The 24,719-nt window shown below is 37.1% G+C and overlaps 1 protein-coding gene across 1 annotated transcript in view; it reads right to left on the bottom strand.

Moving 5' to 3' along the window:
• COL25A1 (collagen type XXV alpha 1 chain) overlaps nucleotides 1–24,719 on the bottom strand; it is a 481,927-nt gene that overhangs the window by 386,748 nt on the left and 70,460 nt on the right. The window lies entirely within an intron of this gene.

Raw genomic sequence — 24,719 nt, 5'->3', positions numbered from 1 at the left:
CAACAGGGAAAACTGCAATATGACTTCATTTTGTCTTCCACTATCCCTTTAGAATTTATACAATGGGACTAGTTCTTCCTCTGCCCTGCATGGAAACACAGACAATCACGACCTCTTTGATGACTCAAGTAATGTCTGTATTTTTTTTAAGTTGAAAAATATCTCAACCTGACACCTAGAGAGTCAGTCCCACGTTATAAGCAGGGCTGCCAACATCACTCCATATCCCAGCTATTTCACCTATCCTACACCAAGCCTACCACCTGAGAAGGGGATGAATAGGACTTCTCTCTTTCCAGATCACTTCCTATCCTACTTTCTAAGCTGCTCATTCTGACCCTTTGAGGATAGTGTTTTGAGTTGGAGACGGGTGACAAAAACTGTGGAGAAAAAGAGGTATGGGTAGCAGAATATTATTTAATTAGCATTGTCATAAGGTGGCTGTATGGCTCATCTATAAACCTGGAAGATGTTTTAAAGCTCTTTCTTTTGCATGTTGCTTATGGGTGTTTTTGGAGACACTCCTTTTGCGGGGGGGGGGGGGGGCGCGAAGGGGTGGGGGCCCCCCTAATCCTGCCAAATATATTTCTAATCTGACTGTTTTACCTCTTGCCAAGCCCTGAGGAACCCAAGAATCCAACTGGAGCGTCTACCTGCTATGGTCTGTTTAACATCCCAGGCAACCATGTTGAATAATACCCAATGTTATTTCACAATGGCATGCAATCTGACCTGAGGAATGCTATAGTAAAAAGAATATGGGCTTTCACAGCCCAACGACATTCATTTTGAATTCCAGGCCCTTTACATCCTGATTGTCCTTAAAGAGATTAACCTGTCTGAGGCTGTTTCATTGTCTATAAAGTAATACATAAATTTTAATGTTTTTAATGAGAATTCTCTAGTTATGACTCACAGAAAGGCATTAATAATTGGGAGACCTATTTAGAGAATAAGAATGGTTTTCTGGTTATCTGTTGATGCATAACAACCCACCTATAAACTTAGTAACTTAAAATAACAACATGATTTTCTATCATGGTCTGGAGGCTCAGCTGGGTGATTCTCTTATGCAATAACAAATGATGGCTTGGACTATAGTCATTTGAAGGCTTGACTGGACTGGGCATCAAAGATGGCTCACTCACCTGTCTGGCAGCTAATGCTATCAGCTGAGTGTTCAGGTGGGCTGGAACTGAAGCACCTACACACAGACTCTCTACATGGCTTGGCTTTCCCACAGCATGGAGGCTGAGTCCCAGAAGGGAGTATTCCAAGAGCCAATATTCTAAACGGCCTAAGGATGGCTGCAGCCTTCATAGAATCTCGCCTCAGAAGTCCCACAACATCACTCTGCCACATTCTGTTGATCAAGGCTAGCCCAGATTAAAAGTGGGAGAGGGTGATTAGACTCCACTTCCTGAAATGAAGAGCAGAATGCTCACAATGGGGAGAAGGAACTGTTTGTAAACTATCTGCCCAATGAATAGAGAGGAAAAGTGGGAAATTTAAAAAGGAGGAAAAATTAGTACTCTAGACTTCCCTACAATGAGGTGCACAGACCCAGGCACATAAGGCTAAAATATAACTCTTTAAAATAAAAGGCCTGTACTTGGAAAACTACAGAACGTTGAAAAAAGAGATAAAGGAAGGCATAAACAAATGAAAGAATATACCATGTTCACTGATTGGTAGACTCAACATCATTAAAATGTCCATACTACTGAAAGCAATCAATAGATTCAATGCAATCCCCATTAAAATACCAAGGGCATACTTCACAGACCTAGAACAAATTCTCCAAAAATTCATCCTATATAATAAAAGCCTAATATGCTAAGTGCCCGGTCGTCCGTTCAACCAATTAAAGCATAATAAGCTAATGATATGCTAAGGTTGCTCAACCGCTCACCATGATGTGCACTGACCACCAGGGGGCAGTCAACCGGTCAACCAGTCACTATGATGTGCACTGACCATCAGGGGGCAGATACTCTGACTGGTAGGATAGCTTGCTGCTGGGGCCCGGCCAATTGGGACTGAGCAAAACAGGCTGGACATGCCCTGGAGCCCTCCCACGGCCCCTCCCCAGCTGGCCAACCTCCCGCGTCCCTCCCCAGCCCCAATAGTGGGTGGGTGTGTGGGAGACCATCCTATATAATAAAAGTCTCATACGCAAATTGACCAAATGGCAGAATGACCGGTTGCTATGATGCACACTGACCACCAGAGGAAAGATGCTCAATGCAGGAGCTGCTCCCTGGTGGTCAGTGCGCTCCCACAGGGTGAGCGCCACTCATCTAGAAGCCTGGCTCACGGCTGATGAGCATAGCTGTGGTGGTGGGAGCCTCTCCCACTTCCAGGGAAGCTCTAAGGATGTCCAACTGACGGCTTAGGCCCACACCTCCTGGGGGGCGGGCCTAAGCCATTAGTCGGACATCCCCCAAGGGCTCCTGGACTGCGAGAGGGCACAGGCCAGGCTGAGGTACCCACCCACAATCCAATCAAAAAATGAACAAAGAATCTAAATAGACACTTTTCAAAAGAGGACATACGGAAGGCTGAGAGACATATGAAAACATACTCAAAGTCACTAATCATCTGAGAGATGCAAACCAAAACAACAATGAGGTACCATCACACACTTGTCAGAATGACTATCATCAACAAATCAACAAATGACAAGTGCTGGCAAGGATGTGGAGAAAAAGGAACCCTCTTGCACTGCTGATGGGAATGCAGACTGGTGTAGTCACTGTAAAAAACAGTATTGAGTTTTCTCAAAAAATTAAAAATGGAACTCCCATTTAACCCAGTAATCCCACTTCTAGGAATATATCCCAAGAAATCAGAAACACCAATCAGAAAGGACATATGCACCCCTATGTTCATAGCAGCACAATTTACAATAGCTAAGATTTGGAAACAGCCTAAGTGCCCATCAGCAGATGAGTGGGTTAAAAAGCTGTGGTACATCTACACAATGAAATACTACACTATGGTAAAATGGAAGAAATTCTTACCATTTGCAACAGCATGGATGGAACTGGAGAGCATTATGCTAAGTGAAATAAGCCAGTCAGAGAAAGATAAATATCATATGATCTCACTCATTTGTGGAATATAATGAACAACATAAACTGATGAACAAAAATAGATCCAGAGACATAGAAGCATCAAACAGACTGTCCAACCTCAGAGGGAATGCAAGGGAGGGGGGGTTGGTAAGAGATCAATCAAAGAACTTTTATGCATGCATGTAAGCATAATCCATGGACACAGATAGTAGGGGGGTAAAGGGGTGAGGGCATGTGCTGGGGGGTGGGAATGGCCAGGGAGAGGTCAATGGGGGGAAAAGGAGATATATGTAATACTTTAAACAAAAAAGAATTTAAATTAAATTATGTATATATATAACTCCTTAATTTTTTATCTTTTACTTTTTAAATTTCTATCTATCTATATAAAACCCTAATATGCAAATAGACTGAACGGTGGAACAACTGGTCGCTATGATGTGCACTGACCACCAGGGGGCAGACACTCAACACAGGAGCTGCCCACAGCCTGCAGGCCCCGACCAGAAGTGGCGGCAGGGGGCGGGGGGCGGGGGGCGGGGCCGGTGAGCAGGTGGCGCAAGGCCATCCAAGGCGGGTGCAAGCAGGGGCCCCAATAACCCCGCCGGTCACCCCACAGATCATCCTTGATCACCAGCCAGGCCTATGGACCCTACCCGTGCACGAATTTCATGCACTGGGCCTCTAGTTTTTTATAAAGAAAATAAAATATCTGTCCTCTGGTGCATAAATGGTACATGCTCAAAAGAGTTCTTAATAGACATACAGGCAAGGAATTATCTGTCCTCTGCTGCAGGAGTGATACAGTATGAGAATTACATTCTTCCCCATATAAATAAAAGAAATATTTTCTTTTTACAAATAATAATATAAATGCATAATCAAAAACCTTTTGAGACCACTGACAAAGGGTGGCCTGTTTCTGCCCAGAAGTGATGATGACTTCAAGCTTCCTACAGGGGATATGTGCTGGCATGTACCTAGAAATAGAAAAAATACTGGATTTCTAGCCTGCTATCTATCAAATTATGGTATCTGTTCACTTCATTCTATTGTTTTGGGGTGTGACTGACAGATTCTAATCTAAGATTATTTAAGCACCCCAGTGCCTGTATTTTCACTGAGACAATGACAGTCTTCTCTACTCACTACAAGAAATGTTTGTGGTAGATTACTGACAGCTGCAAACTATTTGACATACCTCCCAATAAGAGGTGAGTCCTATGTTCCCTCCCTTTATATCTGAGTGGGCTCTGTGACTAACTGACCAATACAATATGGCACAAGAGATATTGAGCCAATTTCCAGACCCATGGCTGGAGTTGCTAGTTCTTATCTTCTGGAATACTTGCTCTTGGCATCTGGCTGCCATGCTGCTGAGTAAGCCCAAACAGCCCAAGGAGAGGCCCACGTGGAAAGGAACTGAGAACCCTGACCAACAGCACAGTTTAATTCCCAGCCAACCAACAGTGAGCACCAACTTGCCAACCATGTGAGTAAGTCATCTTAGAAATAGATCATGAAGCCCTAGCTGAGCTATCCCAGCTGACTCCACATGGAACAAAAACAAGCTCCGTCCAAATTGCAGATTTGTGAGCAAATTAAATTATTGTTACTATTTAGGGGTGGCTTATTATACAAAACCATATCACCAGAATGTCCTAACCTTAACTGTCCAAATTGTAAACTTACTTTAATACTGCCTTTGTTCCCCAATAAATTAAAGATAATGAGTTTCATCTAACATGAGAACCCACCATCTTACTTTCTGACAAGTAATGCAACAGAATTCTGCTGTGACATTCTATCACATAAATAAGAAAAATAGTATCCTCTATACAATAACCTTCATCCCTGAAAGTGGCCCTACTGTCACACATCAAAAGCTGGTTCCTGCCCAGCAGGCGTGGCTCAGTGGTTGAGCGTCGACCTATGAACCAGGAGGTCATGGTTCAATTCCCAGTCAGGGCACATGCCCAGGTTGCAGGATCAATCTCCAGTGTGGGGCATGCAGGAGGCAGCCGATCAATGATTCTCTCTCATCATTGATGTTTCTATCTTCTCTTCCTTTCTCTCTGAAATCAATAATTTTTTTTTTAAAGCTGGTTCCCATAGTAATGATAGATTAGATTCAAGCTATCCTCACCTTTTTGCCTGGATTTTTCTTTGTAATCAATGACTTATTGGTGAGATTACTGGTCTATGATTAAAGGGACAGTGTGTAGTTATGAAAGAGAATAAAACTTCAGATTCACAGGGGTCAAATCTGTTCTGTGGGACTCATGAATGGTCCATTTTAATCAAACTAATCCCAAGCCAAAAAAAGTAAAGTACAGTAACAGCAAAATATATTGAAATTTTCATCATATCAATTGGGCTGTTTTATACAATAGCATTAAAATTAGACTCTATTGTAGTGAACAAAAAAATTCTAGAAGGAATATAGATAGTATTATTCTCTGACTTTATAAGTAATATTTCATATACATAGTCCATAGGAAACACAGAGTGACCACGAAATCAATCTACAGTTTGTGAATAATACCAGTAAGACTAAGAAAAGTCCTAGATTATCAACTTTGCTAGAAAAACTTATAAAAAGTAGTTTTACAATTATTAAAATGTATATATTTTATTTCCTAACAACAAGATTTTGACAGTCTCAGCTTGAATATAAAAAAGTCTGTAAAACAGGTTACACGTTGGAAAAGGGCCAAGTAGAGGGAAAAAGTATCAACATGAGATAAAACACACCACAAAAGGGAAGCAAGGACACATCTGTCCTTGGCGTCAGTAAACCTGGACAGCATCAGAACTGGTCAGAGTTTGTCTATCAAAAGTGCCAAATAGAAACCTTACTAAGCGCTTAGTGAATGCCAAGGCTACCCTCCCTTCGTTCTTAGCATGGCTGCCATAGCACTGGTGAAAAAGATCTTGTTTAATCTGGTTTTCAGACTAGTAACAGATGCATTCCATAATTTTTGTTTTAACATGATATACAAGAAAACCTAAATGTACAATCTGCCTGTGTGTCTGGAGATATTTTTCCTTAGCTTGATGCCTTTTGATGAACATTTTAGCTCAGCAAATTTTATTTCTGTACACTAAGGAATTTTATAGTTCTAAAAGAGCTTTTAAATCCTTTGGCAGAGATTCATTCATCTTAGTAAAACAATAGCTGGCAGATATACACAGTCTACAGGAAATCAGGGTAACAACTTGGGTCATTTTTTAGGTGAGCTATTCAGCAAACTTTGATTTGTCCTCTACAAATTGAAGATTTGTTTTCTTAAATGAAAGTACATGATTTCTTCTTATTCTATATTCTAAAAGTCAATAAATAAATCATCAAATAAAATATGGTTTATACCAGCTTTCATAATTCATATCTGGACTGTGTAGCTCATAATAATATTTCCCACCATAATATTTCTGTAAAAATAATCCTAAAACATATTAAACCAATGAAAACAGTATCGTTTCATCAACACTCATACTAAAAAATTTTCTTAGCTCCCTATAATTCTGGTACATGATCTTTAGTCAATTAGCTATGAGTATTTAGAAAATATCTTTTAAACAACTAAAGAAATAATATTTAATCCATTTGCTTAGAGATCAGCAGGAAAGTAAAGTGATATTCAAATGGACTCCTCCCCATATGCCAATCAGTTACTGGGTATGCAAGAATGGTTTCTGCATTATATCAAAATTTTGAGAGAAAGCCCTATTATGTATAGTTCCATGAAGACAGAAAAGCTGCCTTTTTCTTGCTTACTATTTTGCATCCCCTGCACCTAGCAAAGATCTTGACACATGGAATACACTTAGCACATATTAGTTAAATTACTACATCAGGAGATTCCCCCTCAAAGCCATCCCTTCTACCTTCTAAAATCAAATCTATATTTGCACCACTCCTCTGACTTAAGGAATTATTTCTAGAAAGATATCTTTAATATATTACATGAGCGAGTCAGCACACTGGATCACTGAGAAGCAGCAACAGGTTTAGAGGTATTTATTTAGCAGCACTGAGAGTGGGCACTGACCATCCTGGCTGAAAGGTAGCTCCCACACACATGTCATGCCTACCTACCCCCGATCTCTTTATCCTCTTTCTATGCTTCATTTATCTTTGCAACAGCCCTTATCAAAGATATTTTATATAGTTAATGTCTTGATTGCCTATCAACTCATAATGGAGTGTAAGTGCATGAGGGAAGGGGTTTTATTTCATTCTACCTTGTACTCCCAGGGTCTACGACAGTACTTGGCACACAGTAGATTTTGATGAATGGATGGGTGGGTGCATAGATGGATAAATGAATGGATAGAACAACAAGATCCAAAGATAGCAGAAAATAAGAAACTAAGTGGGTCACCATAGAAGAGAAAGATAATGCATAGGTTTATGGGTCAAATTGTTTCCCCAAAAAATAAATGTTCAAATCCTATTCCCTGGTACCTGTGAATGTGACCTTATTTGGAAATGGGGTACTTGAAATATAATCAAGTTAAGATGGGATTATACTGTATTACAGTGAGCCTAATCCAATATGCCTGTTGTCTTTATAAAAAGAAGAGACACAGACTTACAGACAGGGAAAACAGCCGTGTAAAGACAAAGGCAGAGACTGGACTTACACTGCCACCCGCCAAGACCTGGGGCCAAAAGCTGGAAGAGGAAGGGAGGACCCTCCCTGGGAACTCCGAAGGGTGAATGGCACCGCCAACATCTTGATTTCCTACTTCTAGACTCAAGAACAGTGAGAGAGTAAATTTCTACTATTATCAAGCAGTTTGCATATTTGTTAAAACAGCCCTAAGAAACTAATACAACTGGGCATATTAAGGGAAGAAATGGGTCTCAAAAAAAAAAGTAGAAAATACTAAAGACAAACTTTGCATACCAAAAACATTCACCTTTGTATTTAACCAGAGATGGTTATAAAAGAACTAATAAAATATTTACTAGGAGTTTTATTTTTTTTTAATATTTTTATTGAGGTATTATATGTGTACATATCTTACTATTACCCCCCCACCCCACACCCATTACTAGGAGTTTTAAAAAGGAAATTCTAAGAGTAACAGGGTAGATTTTTCTTTTTTTTAATTAATTATTTTTCTTGGTTTATTAAATTATTCTCTCTTAGCAAAAAAATCTAATTTTCACTACAAGTATTTGCTTAACAAAAGCTTTATTTTGGATTCCTAAGATCTTCAAAAAATAGAGATTTCTATCAACAGCCTTATATTTTACCTCTGATGATAAAAGGTAACTTTTCAGATTTCATAATCTAACTTTTATTATTTTCATTATTATTCTATTAATTTCACTACTTTGCTGTTATAAATTTTCAAAGAATAGGTCTCTAACTCAGAGATATTTTATAATTCATTAACATTATTTTCAATTAAATCATTTAAAAGTTTTCCCAGCGTAATATATTCAAATGTTTTTCAAACTACTTAGTTCAAAAAAAATAGTTGATCCTTTCTCTCAATTTAAAAAATATAAAGCTATTGAATATCATCTGTTAACTGAAAATAATTTTTTAATTAAAAAATTTAAAAAGGTAAAATATACCCTTAAACAGATAAATCAGGAGGTAATTAACTTTATTAAAGATTATTCACTTTATAACGGTCATCTCTGAGTGGTAAACTCCACTAACGTATTTAAAATTATTCTATTTACAAAACTTTAATTTTCAATTTCCAGGACTATTACTGCTTTATGTAGTTGGTTTAAACATGAACTGGACACATGTTCAAGCCAGTCCTTTAGCTATTATCAGACCCATTATGCAGATGAAAGAGATCATTGACATGAACTCATGAAGAGAAAATCAACTGCAATGAGATACTACAAACCAGGTTTCTGGGCCTGTTTACTTCTAGCTAATGAGGTTCTTAAATATACTTTGATCATCAGCTTCTTTAAATCCATTGAGAGTATTTGGCGAAATGAGTTTTAATGTTAAATAAACTCCAATAAAATCTAATAGCTCCAAGATATTGCTAAGGAAGCAGGCAGGGGAGTATAAAATCTTGTTTTATGTAGATTTTTCACTGATGTCTCCATAAGAAAGTTGTTTCCTTCACATTTCATTTTGATTTTCTTTAGTCCACCCTAAATCTGAATACCTGGTGGAAACTTTGCCAATAGCATTAGCATGCCATAATGTGAAAATGTTAAGTTAGAGGTTGTAATTAAAATTTTGACCTTGGTAAACCTAACACACAGAGTGAGAGAGAGCTGGGAGACTGCAGTGGTGACATTAACATTTTGGCAAGTGAGTCAATCAAACAGATGTGGCTTGTTTTATGGCCTGTGCAGAACTTAGATAAGACAATTTCTCATAAAAATAAAATTCTGGGAATAACAGTAAGTCTGTAATTCAAGTGTATTGGGGTTTACAGAAAGGGCAATGGAGGAATTTATGTGAGTTTAACTTCTCTTTTGGAAATTACACTTGATTCTTAAGTGAATTGTCCTATGAAAGTTGTCCTGATTGCTCTCAAATGTTTTCTAATATTAGAATTCTTCCATATGTCTCTTTAGTTTATACAATATTTGCCTTTTTGTCTACTAAAAACACCTGTTGGTTTTTATCTTAATGGTAGTATATCTTAGGTGTTTATTGTTAGTTGGAGGGGACTGTTTATTCTTTTTTACAAAATCAACATCTCAATTATCTAACCCTGTACAAGTAAATACTTTACCCTTCTATGTTAATTCTTCAATTATAAAAGCTTGGGGCTTTTAGAGTGAAGTTAGGATACAATCTATGTAAGAGAGATATTAATCAAAAAAACAAGAGTGCACTAGATGGAAAGGTTACATGTAAAGAAAAAAGAATTGAGGTATTCAAGCTAACAAAAACTATACTGCCTCAAATGAATATGATAGTTTTGGGAAATTTTAAGTTAGTTTATCACATATGAATTAAAGAGACTAGATATATAATAAATTTGTAATTCAAATTCTTCTTTTTTTTGCTAGCCACAAACAAAATTTGGTTATCATTGGTTATCATTCAAATGAATATTTTTCCTCTGAATGTACTATAATAGTAATATCTAAATAGAAGGTTAATTTAGCAATATAATGCAAGGAGGACAAAGGTTATGTGACTTAAGGAAGAAAAAAAAGTAGTTTCAGCTAAGACATAAACTTGGTATAGTAGTAACAAAGAATCTGTCAATTATAATGATTTATCAACTGAATGAAAAGACACTTTATTATAAAATGTCTTTTTTTTAAATCACACTCATTTTTCCATTCAACTGGAACAAATTAATTGAAGTCTAGATTTCTAAAAGAATATGGTACTTATATTTATAGTCAACTGATTTTTGACAAGGGAGCCAAGACCATTCAATGGGGGAAAGACAGTCATTTTAATAAATGGTGCTGAGCCGAAACCGGTTTGGCTCAGTGGATAGAGAGTCGGCCTGCGGACTCAAAGGTCCCAGGTTCGATTCTGGTCAAGGGCATGTACCTTGGTTTCGGGCACATCCCCAGTAGGAGGTATGCAAGAGGCAGCTGATCAATGTTTCTCTCTCATCGATGTTTCTAACTCTCTATCCCTCTCTCTTTCTCTCTGTAAAAAAATCAATAAAATATATAAAAAATAAAATAAAATAAATAAATGTGCTGAGATGACAAGATATCCACATGCAGAAAAAAATGAAATTAAGCCCTTACCTCACACCATATATATATAAATGTTAATTCAAAATGGCTTATAGAACTAAATGTAAGAGTTAAATTTATAAAATTATTAGAAGTCTTCATGACCTTGAACTAGGTGATGTTTTTTAAAATATAACACAAAAGCACACAAGACAAAAGAAAAATAAATTAGACATCATCAAAATATGCAAATTCATGCATCTGATAAAACAGTTATATCCAAAATAAAGACATTTTAAAATTCAACAATAAAAAGATAAGCCAATTAAAAGGGGCAAAGGATTTGAATAGATATTTCCCCAAAGACATACATATAGCCAGTAAGTACAAGAAAAGGTGCCCACTACCAAAAGAATTCTATTTTCTTTGAAGCAATGTAACTACAATTGATGTGAGATTTTTCTCATGTTCAGAAGCAGCATTCCTTGCCATGCTTTGCCACCATGATAAAAATGAGTACTATTTAATATGGCTTGTGCATAAAACTAGTGTAACAACTAGTCCTCTTTACATTTCTTTCAAATGAGAGCTAGATTTTCTTTAACAATATTTTAAGGCCAATTCTGTTTGTTCCTTTAGCTATCTACCACTAATATAATATTGATTTGAAATATACAATAGATATAATAATATAACAGCTAATATTTTTAAGAAATTAATTTATGTTACACACATCTGTAAGCCCTTTTTTGTAGCTTAGTCTTTTAAGCCTTGAAACAACCCTAAAAGAAGTTTTTACTATCCTAATTTAGCAGATAGAAACTGAAGATTTGAAATGTGTAATAAAGTGGGTCTCAAGCATGTCAATTTGGTTATAGGTAGGCTCTGATAAGCCAGAAATTTTGTCATGTAAAAGTCACATGTAATCTGTCTATATTCCCATAGCTAGTAAATGGTGGAGCCAGCTTTGTACTCAGATGACCGGGCTCCAGAGCATATGACCTTATGCACTATTCTACATTCACCTCTACTTTTGCAGGTATGTGTTTTTCTCCAAATTGGCTATTTCTCACTTCTCAGAAGACTGTACAGTTGGCCCTTGAACAACACAGGTTTAATCTGCGTGGGTCCACATAAACGCAATTTTTTTTCAATAAATACTGTAAATGTATTTTATCTCCCTTATGATTTTCTTAATAACATTTTCTTTTCTCTAGCTTACTTATCTTTATTAAAATATATATTTTATTGATTCCAGAGAAGGAGGGAGAGGGAGAGAGAGAGAAACATCAATGATGAGAGAGAATCATTGATTGGCCGCCTCCTGCCTGCCTCCCACTGGGGATAGTGCCCACAACCTGGGAATGTGCCCACAACCTGGGAATGTGCCCTGATGGGTAATCGTACCGTGACCTCCTGGTTCATAGGTCGATGCTCAACTACTGAGCATGCAGGTCAGGCTCTAGCTTACTTTATTGTAAGAATACAATATATAATACATATAACATACAAAGTATGTGTGAATGGACTGTTTATGTTATCAGTAAGGCTTCCAGTCAAAGAACTGAGATACAAAGAACTGAGGCTATAAGATACAAAGAACTGAGAACAAATCATTTACGCTTTTTAATTACTAATTTTTAACCTCCATTCCATGTTACCTGCCTCTGCCTTTGTTCTCCCTCCCCTACCAAATCCCCCAGCCTCCTATACCACCACTCTCTATGTCGTTCCCCTCAAAACAAAGATAAACCTTGATATGAGTTTTAGTTACTTTTTATCTCTTCTATGCCATGCCTTTACTTTCATTAATACCTGTCTTTCACTCTCAATACAGCCTAGTAAAAGCAGCCTTAAGACTTTGCATAGTTTATTTTTAGCCTTTATGTTCAAAACTATAGCTATAATTTTAGTATTCTCTTGAGATTACCTTCTATCTATAATAATAAAAGCATAATATGCAAATCAACCGAACAGCCAAACAGTGGAACTACCATCCTGACAACCACGCTATGACACCCACTGGTGCCAGGCCAGCCAAGATGTATGCAATGCAATTGGTCGGGGGCCCAGCCATCACCCCATGATCGCCCTGCTGAGGGAGGCCCAGGCCGGGATCGGGCCTAAACGGGCAGTCGGACATCCCTCTCACAATCCAGGACTGCTGGCTCCAACTGCTTGCCTGCCTGCCTTCCTGATTGCCCCTAACCATTTCTGCCTGTCAGCCTGATCACCCCTTATCCACTCCCCTGCCAGCCTGATTTCCCCTAACTGCCCTCCCCTGCAGGCCTAGTCACCCCTAACTGCCCTTCCCTGCAGGCCCGGTTGCCCCCAACTTCTCTCCTCTGCCAGCCTGGTCACCCCTAACTGCCCTCCCCTGCTGGCCTGATCACCCACAACTGCTCTCCCTTGCAGGCTTGGTCCCTCCCAACTGCCCTCCCCTGCTGGCCATCTTGTGGCGGCCATCTTGTGTCCACATGGGGGAAGGATCTTTGACCACATGGGGGCAGCCATCTTGTGTGTTGGAGTGATGGTCAATTTGCATATTACTCTTTTATTAGATAGGATAGAGGCCTGGTGCACAGGTGGGGGCTGGCTGGTTTGCCCTAAAGGGTGTCCCGGATCAGGGTTGGGGTTCCTTTGGGGCATAGGGTGGCCTGGGCAAGGGGCCTGTGGTGGTTTGCAGGCTGGCCACGCCCCCCAGCTACCCAAGCAGAGGCCCTGGTATCTAGGATTTATTTATCTTTTATAATTGAAACTTTGTACCCTTGAGTGGAGACCAGGGCAGGCCAGGAAGTTTGGCTTCCTCCATCGCTGGGGAAACCCAAGCCTCCTGCTCGCTTCTTGGCCGCAGCCATTTTTGTTGGGATTTATTTATCTTCTATAATTGAAACTTTGTAGCCTTGACCAGAGGCCAGGGCTGGCCAGGGTGTGTGGAAAGCTTGGCTTTCTCTATCGCTCAGGAAACCCAAGCCTTCTGCTCACTCCATGGCCAGCCATCATCTTGGTTGGGTTAATTTGCATACTCACTCCTGATTGGCTGGTGGGCATTGCTTGTGGGTGTGGCAGAGTGATGGTTAATTTGCATATTGCTCTTTTATTAGATAGGATTGTTTCTATACTATTATAATCTCCTGAAAAACAAATCATTTTTATTTGCATCTATGTTCAAAAAAGAAATGGGAAATCTATATGTATTATTTGTTTTCTAATTTGAAAATAGGCTAGATGGCACCATGTGTAATTTATAGCCTTACTTCTAATCTAATAAAAGCAAGACCCATATCATAGTCATCAATTGTTTGAAGTTCTCAATCAATTGAGTCTTTGTATATTGTATAAGGGAAAATTTCATCAAAATCATACTATGAGAAAATCTCTGTTTTCTGGAAGACATTTAGTATGATGTCAGCCATGTGAACTATAGTTCTTTTATTGGTTCGTTACATTTTATTTTAAAGATTAACTGATTTTGCTCTCCAGTGAACCCATATTTCTGAACCTGAACATTCCTTGAGATTAAGCAGACATCCAGTTCACTTTAGGTACTTGAGGTTTATCTCAGCTGATGAGATATTCAGAAGTAACTCTCCACAGAAGACTTTTATGAACAAAGGCAACTCATACTAGACACACATACTATCTAAAAGGTTTTACACCAGGCAACCTGTGGTTCCTCCAATGGAATGCAGAGGTTTCTACTGTTATTTTTTAATGAAGATTTGAAGACTAAATACATTGCACTATATACCAAGTATGGTAACAATAATTTTAATATTGTATACGTAGTATTATCTATGTTGAGTAGAATCTTTTCATAAGTATACACAAATATGTTTTGATATTAAGAAGAAATCAAACCTCACTAAAATAATGTCACTAAGATTACAATAATAGAAAAAGTTCAAAAGCACTTTATTGAAATCTAAATTCTGGAAACTAAATTCAAATTCCTTTAAGGCACATGGAAACAATTTTCTTTCTTTTAAGTAACCAAACATGGTATGATTTATTTCCTGTAATATTGCTACTTCACTGTTTTCAGTATTAACTTGTTCATGAGGTTTCTGCATTTATAATTCTTCTAAAATAAATATAAAATAGAAAAATACATTACTGGTATGTGTGGGTATTTTTCTAGAAAATCTTATGGGTGAAATATAGAATCAAGACTGAATAATGAGCAAACTGAATGTGAGATAGGTAGAGCCAAAAAGTTTTAGGAAGCAAAAAGTTTTCCAACCTAGCACAATGTCTTATGTATATCAAGTACTAAATAATTTGGGGTGAATAACTGATAAAACTCTGTAAGGGGAAAAACCTATATTACCCTTTCTTTGAATTAATTTTCACTGAAAACTGAGGCAGTTTCAAAATTTTCAAGTTTGTCTAATCTCCATTAAATTAAAATTAAAATTCATGCAAATTTCTCTGACAAGTTCTGAAAGGGTCAACCCAGCTTTTAAAATCTATACCTGTAGAGATTATATCAAATCATTAAATTTGTTTGATATAGTAATGGATGAAATCACAGGTAATGTTTGTAAGAGTATGAAGAAATTATCAGAACCCAGCAGGCTTCTGTTGTCCTTAAAACACATTATATAAGTGCTTCATTTTTAATACTTAAAAAACAGATTCATACCTATTATAACAAGAAAATGGGGTTAGAAGGAAAATATAAAATAATTCAACACTTCTATTATTTTAAGCAATATTATTTTTGGATATCAGATTGAGGGGATTGCAGTGCCCCTAACAATTAGGAGACCCAATTCAAACCTTCTATATAAAGGGCTCCAGTGTTACTTCACACTGAACTGCCTGAGCCTTCCTTTCACTGGTCAACCTACTAAATGTAAGATCTCATGATCATATCTAAAATGTAAATACTTTATTATTCAATAACTAGAGGCCTGGTGCATGAAACTTGTGCACGGGGGAAAGGGGGACCCTCAGCCCGACCTGCACCCTCTCCAATCCAGGAGCCCTCAGGGGATGTCCTACTGATGGCTTCCCTCTGCAGGAAGCAACTGGGCTGATCAGGGGAAGGCACCGCTCCCATAACTCCGCTGTTGCTGCCCATGACTGTTTTGTAACTACCAACTGGTACTTCTTACTCCCTTCCCCTTTTTCGCCCATAACCTCAAACCCCCTCCCATCTGATAGCCATCAAAATATTCTCTATCTATGCAACTGTTTCTGTTCTGCTTATTTGTGTATTGTAGATCCCACATATAAGTGAAAACATCTGGCATTTGTTTTTCTTTGTCTGACTTATTTCACTTAGCATCATATCCTCTATCCATGTTGTTGGCAGGTGGTGAGATTTCATTTTTTTTTTTATGGCTAAGTCATATTCCATATATATGTACCACTTCTTTATTCATTTATCTGTTGATAAACACTTAGGTTGCTCCCATATCTTGGCTATTGTAAATAATGCTACAATGAATTTGTAGGTGCATATGTCTTTTTAAATTAGTGTTTGGGGTTTTTTGGATAAATATCTAGAAGTGGAGTTGCTAAATCCTTCTTTGTCTCCTGTTATAGCCTTTTCTTTAAAGTCTGTTTTGTCTGGTATAAGTATTTCTATACTAGCTTTTTGATTGTTTGATTCCATTTTTATGTAATATATTTTTCCATCCCTTTAGTTTCAGTCTGTTTTTGTCTTTCAATCTGAAGTGAGTCTCTTCTCCACAGTATATGTAAAGGTCTTGTTTTCTTTATCCATTCAGCCACCCTATGCCTTTTGATTGAAGCATTTAATCCATTTACATTTGAAGTAATTGTTAATATATATGTAGTTATTGTCATTTTATCAATCTTATTTTTGATCTTCCTTTTTCTTCTTCTTAAAGAAGTACCTTAACATTTTTTGTAATATTGGTTTGGTGGTGATGAACTCCTATAATTTTTTCTTCTCTGGGAAATTCTTTATCAGTCCTTTGATTCTAAATGATAGCTTTGCTGGTAGAGTAGTCTTGATTGTAAATCAAGCATGTCAAACTTGGGGCCAGTGGGCCACAAGCCTCATTTAAATAAACGAGGCATGAGGCCCACCGTCCATGAGTTTGACATGCTTGTTGTAAATCCTTGCATTTCATCCCTTTAAATATTTTATGGCAAGCCCTTCTGGCCTTCAAAGTTTCTGTTGAGAAATCAGCTGACAGTCTTATGAGAGCTCCCTTGTAGGAAACTACCTTTTTCTTGATGCTTTTAAGATTCTCTTTTTCTGCAACCTTTAGCATTTTAATTATGATGTGTCTTGGTGTGGGCCTCTTGGGTTCATCTTGTTTGGAACTCTCTGTGCTTCCTGGGCATTACGTCTATTTCCTTTGCCAGGTTGGGGAAGTTTTCTGTCATTATTTCTTCAAATAGGTTTTCAATTCCTTGCACTATCTCTTCTCCTTCTGGAACCCCCATGATGCAAATGTTAGCATACTTGATGTTGTCCCAGAAGCCCCTTAAACTATTCTCATTTCTTTGGATTCTTTTTTCTTTTGGCTGTTCTGATTGGGTCTTTTTGGCTTCCTTATCTTACAAATCTACCCCACTGTTGATTCTCTGTAATGTATTCTTCATTTCACTTGTATTCTTCATTTCTGACGGGTTCTTTTTTATGTTTTCTGTTTTTATGTTTCTTATCTCTTTGTTGAAGTTCTCACTGAGATCATTGAGCATCTTTATTACCAGTGTTTTGAACTCTGCATATGGTAGATTACTGGTCTCCATTTAGTTTAGTACTTTTTCTGGAATGTTGTTCTATTCTTTCATTTGGGACATTTCTTTTTCTCCTAATTTTGGATGCCTCCTTGTGGCTGTTTCTGTGTATTAGGTAAAGCTGCTATGTCTTCCAGTCTTGGTAGAGTGGCCTTATGTAATAGGTATTCTGTAGGGCCCAGTGGTGCAGTCTCCCTAATCACCTGAGTTTGTGCTCCAGGAGTGTCCCTTGTATGGGTTGTCTGTGCCCTCCAGTCACATTTGAGCCTTGATTGCTGTTGATACGTCAATGGGAGGAATTGATCTTCAGGCTGATTGGTTATGAGGACTGGCAGTAACTACAGTGGAGGAGCTGTTGCACTGGGGCTGCCTCTATGGAGAGTGGATTCACCAGTGAGGCTCTGGTGCCTGTTGAGTCTGACCTTTGGATGTGCCATTTGTTGAGGTGATTGGGTGATGCTCTGAAGCTGGCCACCTAGTGTATTGATTCTGGGACCTCTTGGGAATGATTCTCTGCTGCCTGGGCACTTGGTATAAGCTACAAAGTGATCTGCAGATAGTTGCTACTTATGCTGGACTTGGAGGTGACTGGAAGAGGGTAAGTTGCAAACTGAGGCCAGTTGCTGCTATGTCAAACGTGGGGCTGCTGAGCAAGAGGCTTGGGCATGCCAAGACTAGATGCTGATTGTCTGGAGTTTGTGAATCTTTGAGAGATTTTAGGAAAGTCCACAGCAAGCATGTCAAACTCGTGGCCCACAGGCCACATGTCTCATTTATTTGTGTTAACCATTGAGTTTGACATGCTTGGTCTACAGCCTAAGCCAAGACAGGTGGTTTGTATGGATAAGCCACTGGAAGTGGCTTGGGTGGGATGAGCCATATTAGCTAAGTTGATGGAGACTCAGATATGGTGCTCATCTATACCTCCAGGGGGAGGGCTCAGCAAAGGAATAATGGCTTCTGCCAGCACTTTAGGCTGGGAGAAAGCTACCTCTCCAGCCCTCACCTTGAAGCCAGACAATTCAGTTCCTCCCCATACGTCCCTGGCACCTTTCAATCTGCTGCCCCAGCACTGCAGCTTAGAGCAAGTGAGTCCATCAAGTCTGTGTGTGGCCCTTTAAAATGAATGTCTAGGACACTCCAGCTCACTCAGCCACAATCTCCACTGGTTTTCACAGCCAGAAGTTACACAGACCTCTCTTCCTAGCATTGGAACCCTGTGGGACTGGGCTCCTCAATGGGAACCTCCACAGCTGAGATATCCCTCCAGATTTTTAACTACCACACTTGGGTGTGGGAACAGCCTGTTCTGCAACTCCACCCCTCCTACCAGTCTCCACATGACTTCTTCTATATATTCTTTAGTATAGGACTTCTGTTCAGCTAGACTTCAGGTGGTTCTGAGCGGTGGTTATTCTGTAGATCATGGCCGGTAAGTGAGCACAGCATTTACCTACCCTGCCATCTTGACCTAACAATAATATTTTTAAACTCTGGTTTTCAAGGAAACTTTATAAACTAAAAGCTCATCTTTATAAGCTTTTGTCCTCTACTAAGTATTTATAAGAATTTATATGTTTTCAATAATTAATATTAAGCTACTTAATAATAAAATTAATAGTTATTACATAAACATTTTAATGTTAACTTATAAATCCCATCTCTCTTTACATTAATGTTAAATATAGAAATTAGAAACCTTCACACAGCTAGTCAATTATTTCCTCAGTGACCCAAGAGAGTTTTAAAAGGTCATTTTGTCTTTGCAGCTATAAACCAGACACATTCCCCAAGGAGGCTGTCAGTCCTGGGCTCAAGATGAAGTGAATCCATATTGCTGAATGGAAAAGCTGCATTGTTGTTTTGGGTTTTTGTTTTGCATTGTTTGAAATAACTTCCTGTCTAAACAGAGTCTCTATAAACACACTTCAGTGTTTCAATGACTTCTATAATAATTAATAATTAAATAAAAATGATTAGAACTAACAAATTTAAAAATAAGTTCTTGTCAGTACTAAATGGGACCATAGAAGCTGATCCTCTTGTCTTTAGTGGATACTGCACATACACCAATTCAAACAGACCTAGAATTAATTCTGAGGAGTGATAAAGAATCTCAATTTCACTCTCTTTTCTTAAGATTCTTTAAGTCCATACACTATGAGGAAATGCTTTTTTAGTCCCAGCCCAAATGTCCTCATGCTGTTATTTTTAACTTTCTATCACCTATAGAAATAAAAGTTTAAATATTACATTGTTGAAGATATTTACATATTTCCAATCCATACCAGCCTATTAATCAGGGCACCATTGTGAACCTTACCAAAAAATAAATACTGCTATTCTAATATATAAATTGTAACCAGGTAGGCCTTAATTTTATTCTTAAATTTTCCCTTAAAAATGTGGGGTACATTTTTACGTAAGAATATTAGACATTTTATTAATCCAAGTTCACTAAGAAAACTACATTAATGATGATTCTGTATCTTAAATACTGACTTTAAAACCCTAAATCACCAAAGTTTAGGAGTATGGGGAATAGGTTCGTGGGAACTTCTAGCATCTGGTGGCACCCAAAACCAAGTTAGGAAAGACTTCTGAGAGAAAGGGAGTAGGGCACATCTTTCCCACGCCCTCTTTGATCTCAATAGGAAAATTAAATGGTATCTTTATCAGGGTTAGGATGTTGATTCCCTTCCTATTAACACTGTTAGTTCCTCAGTAAACTCAAAACTCTATGGAACACAGAAACTGTCATAGCTACCATATTTACTTAAGTCAGTGGTCGGCAAACTCAATGGTCAACAGAGCCAAATATCAACAGTACGATTGAAATTTCTTTTGAGAGCCAAATTTTTTAAACTTAAACTTCTTCTAACGCCACTTCTTCAGAATAGATTCGCCCAGGCCATAGTATTTTGTAGAAGAGCCACACTCAAGGAGCCAAAGAGCCGCATGTGGCTTGCGAGCCGCAGTTTGCCAACCACGGACTTAAGTTTTACTAGTCTATTACCTAACAAAATGTCTTATATCTCATGTCAGTAAAGGTATTAATGATGAAGTATTCCATGTATATTACAATAAATATGTATGAATTGCATATCTAGGAAATACCTATATCTCCTCATTTTGTAATATATATCTCAGAATTTATATCCTCCTCCTCTAAGTAAACACCTTACAGTTCTATATTGATATTTATTCCATGGTCCTAAACATATTCTTAACTCCCATTTTGGAATTTTAAATATTTTAATATCCTCAATGTGTGTGTGTTTTTTCTTTAAGAGTGCGTATGACTTTTAGAAATAGTCACAGTTATTCTACACTGGACTTGTGATACTAGTGATGAACCTGATAGATATTATCTGTGTTTTAAAAAAGGAAGAGGAAGGAGGAGGAGGGAAAAAAGTAATTAGACTCATTTGAGGGTGCTATCAATCAGATTCTGAAAAAGTCTGAAGGGAAAGAAGTTATTGGAATTGCCCACTAAAGTATATGTGGAACCTCTTAAAGACATGTGGTAAAACCACACATAAAGGTCCCTTGAGTGGTTGCATTAAGAGATACAAGACTATATTTCTAAGTTTGGCATATATGTTTAAATGTCAGTAACCTTAATTTAAAATACCACTCTGTACATATACATAATGTAATATCACTCGGCCACAAAAAAGAATGAAATCTCACCATTTGTGACAACATGGATGGACCTAGGAGGTATTATGCTAAGTGAAATAAGTCAGACAAAAAAAAAAAAAAAAAAAACAAATAACAAATGATTTTACTTATATGTGGAATCTAAAACAAAAAACAAAAAACAGAAACTCATAGATACAGAGAATAAACTGATGATTGCCAGATGGGACGGGTGTTGGGGGACTAGGTGAAAAAGGTAAAGGGATTAAGAAGTATAAACTGGCAATTACAGAATAGTCACAGGGATATAAAGTACAGCATAGGAAATATAGTCAATAATATTGTAATAACTATGTATGGTGCCAGGTGGGTTCTAGACTAATGGGGGAAATCACTTCGTAAATTAATAAGTATGCTGTACACATAAAACTAATATAATATTGAATATCAACTATATTGAAAATTTTAAATTTTAAAAATAAATAAAAAATCCACCCTAAAGTTGATTTGTATTTCCACATATTAGGTTTACTTAATTTGGGATGGATACACACACACACACACACACACACACACACACACACACACAGAATATATATATAATCCTTAGATATTTAAAAAATCAAACTTATTTCAGCCAAAGAATATAAATTACTCAACTAAAATATATAGAATTTCTTGTTTTCCACAAACTCAGTAGCAGAGTGATTTTCTCAAACTGTAGTATACCTGGGATGTCTATTAAAACACACACACACACACACACACACACACACAAATACCTGGGTCATACTCCCAGAAAAATCTGATTTAATTCGTCTGGAGGGAGTCATTAGGGAATCTGCAAACTTCATAATCCCCGAGCTGATTATGACACAGGTGGCCCTGAAACCACACACTGAGGAACACAGCAATCAGCTCTCATAAAGGTGAGACTCTCCACTTCTATGACCACATCCGTAAGTGTCTGACAAGTGCTTTAACCCACAAAAAAACTGTTAAAAGATAAGCTGAGGCATATTAAAATTTTTTACAGTTTATTTGAGCAAAAAATCAAATCTAATCAAGCCAAACTGAAAATGGTTAGCAGCACTCCACCGGCAGGAGCTCAGGGAGAGACTTTTATAGAGAAAAGGAAGAAGCAAAGCAAGGAAGTTAGTGATTGGCTATAGCTTGGCTATTTGGGATGGGTTGTCTTTAGGTTTCAATTTCACAACCTTGAGACATTTACAGACTTATATTTGAGTTTGCTTACAAAGCCACGTCATTAGTAACATGTTATTTAATTAATTTAATAGAACTGTCTTCTGCAAAATAAATATTTAACATTAACCTGCCCAGAAAAATATTTTGAAAAGCACCATTCAATCCCAACATAATATATTAAGCTAATATGTTCAATATTAATCAAGTATTATCTCCTATCAATCCCAAACAAATATCTGAGAGTTTCCTTTCTTTCTCAGACTCTTGGAACAGGCAAATGTGAATTCTACCAAGGCTTTTACTATAATGTGAAAACTTGCTACCACACCCTAAAGATCTGTTTCATAACCAGAGACTAACTATTGTAGGCCTATCACCTCTTTACGTACAGGGTCCACTAAAATTGTTGGTATCAGTATTCATTCCTGATAGTTCAGTGGCTGAGTAAGATGTAGGAGAGATTTTTTTAAAATCTTTGTTATGAATAGCCTATCTTAGGGTTACTTGCATCACTTTTAAACAAAATGTATTTTTAAAGGCCCAACTACATAACTAACTAAAATATTACTTTTATAAAAATAAAGAGTAATTTACAGTATAGTTCTAAAGAAGTAGTAAAATCCGAAAGTGAGAAGGAATAAATTGCACAAGAGTAATACTAGTATCTTAAGAAAAATCCCAGGAGAGGCATCTAGCAAAAAGATAAAATAGCTTTAAGTTGTAAGGTTGTCCCTCCACTTCCCTAAAAAACTTTTATTTCTAAATAGCTACATTTGGAAAGTCTTCCTAATTATTTTGGAGGCATTTTGTTGTGACTCTAACTATGGTCCATTCTTGTGATTTGTAGTGGTTAGGTTCTATAAAGTCACCACAAACACTAAATCAGTGTTAGAGTCCCGTGAGCCTTTGATCACATTGTTTTTATCTACTGTTCAATACATAACCTTATTTTATGTGCTTCTGTTCAAAGATACCTTACTTAATAGATATTCTGATTCATTAACATTGAATACATGGGCAATAGTACTATTACTCATAACTGAACAAAACTTGTCTAACACATAATTTCTCTATAAGGCACATCATCGCCTTCTCCTGCTTAGGAAAACTAGATAGCCCTTCAGCACTATTTCTGGGGGCATATTAAACAGTGAAACAGCCAACAAAAAGAATAAAAATACAAAACAAAACAAATTAAAAGAAACATAAACCAAGAGGGCTGAACATCACCTTATTGGACCTGAATTGAAAATGTGAGCATTGGGCAGCTCAAATTTTTCATCACTCTGTGCATGTCCACAAATAATTGAAAGTGCCACCGGTGTTAATCTGGGGGTTACAAATAAATTTTGGCAAGTAGGTGGATTGCAAATGTGGAATCTATGAATAATAAGGGTCTACTGTACTTTCACTGTCAAGGTGAAAATCCTTACCTTAGGTTTGATACACACACAGCAGCATTTTCTAACATCCTTTTTCAGTGAAAATATACTGCAATGAAATATACTGTTGTACCATAAATAGTATTACTTTAACATTTTTAATTATTTATCTTTCCTGCATCAGGACAATCAACAGTTGTCGAATTTCATCAAAAATTTCTAATGTAGTCTAATTACATGTGTGTTTAACATTGTGTTTAAATGCCCAAAATATGCTATAAATTTTACCAATGATATGTAAATAGCCACATACAGGCTGTTAAAATTGTAAAAGGGGGGAGCATCTTTGCCAATGTCAATAAGCCAATCCAACGGTTCCACTTCAAAAGCACTTAATAAAATTTAAAAGATGGAAAAAGTGCATTCAAACAGACTACTTAAATCAGTCACACAGAGAAGAATGGAGATTAGATGACATTAAAATATATTTCTATTACTAAAAGCACAAACTCAAAAATGCTGATTAAAAATTAAAAGTTGTTAGTTCAGCAAATCAAAATGTTTCCTCAACAAAGTGTAGGTGTTATGCTTTTTGTTGATAATATACTGTCATGTTCTATTAATGTTTGGAAAATAAACCTAAGAAAGTCAAAACATTAAAAGTTAATGAGTAAAATTATGTATGGCCAGTAAGAGATTTTAACATAACTACTGTTACTACATACAGATTACATTTCAGTATTCAAAAACCACTGAATACTTGTAGACAAGTCTCATGTCATATGACAAAGTAACTATGTGTCTTGGAATTTTACTTAGAATTTCCAAGATTTAGCTTTTATTTGGTTCAACTTCCTCTTTTTACAATTTAAAATTTAGAATTTCCAAGATCTAGTTATTTAGTTCAACTTCCTCTTTTTAGATATAAAATGTTAGTGATGACCAGCTTAGCTTAAGCCAATCTCAAGCTGCACCACATTCTTGTTTGTGGTCTGTGATATTATATATCAAAGAGGGCAAAAATTCACAGAGAAATCCAGGAAA

This window comes from Eptesicus fuscus, chromosome 2 (genome assembly GCF_027574615.1).
Source record: "Eptesicus fuscus isolate TK198812 chromosome 2, DD_ASM_mEF_20220401, whole genome shotgun sequence".
NCBI classification, from domain to species: Eukaryota; Metazoa; Chordata; class Mammalia; order Chiroptera; family Vespertilionidae; genus Eptesicus; species Eptesicus fuscus.
The sequence above is the reverse complement of the archived record's forward strand: the minus strand, read 5'-3'. Positions and strand labels throughout refer to the sequence as shown.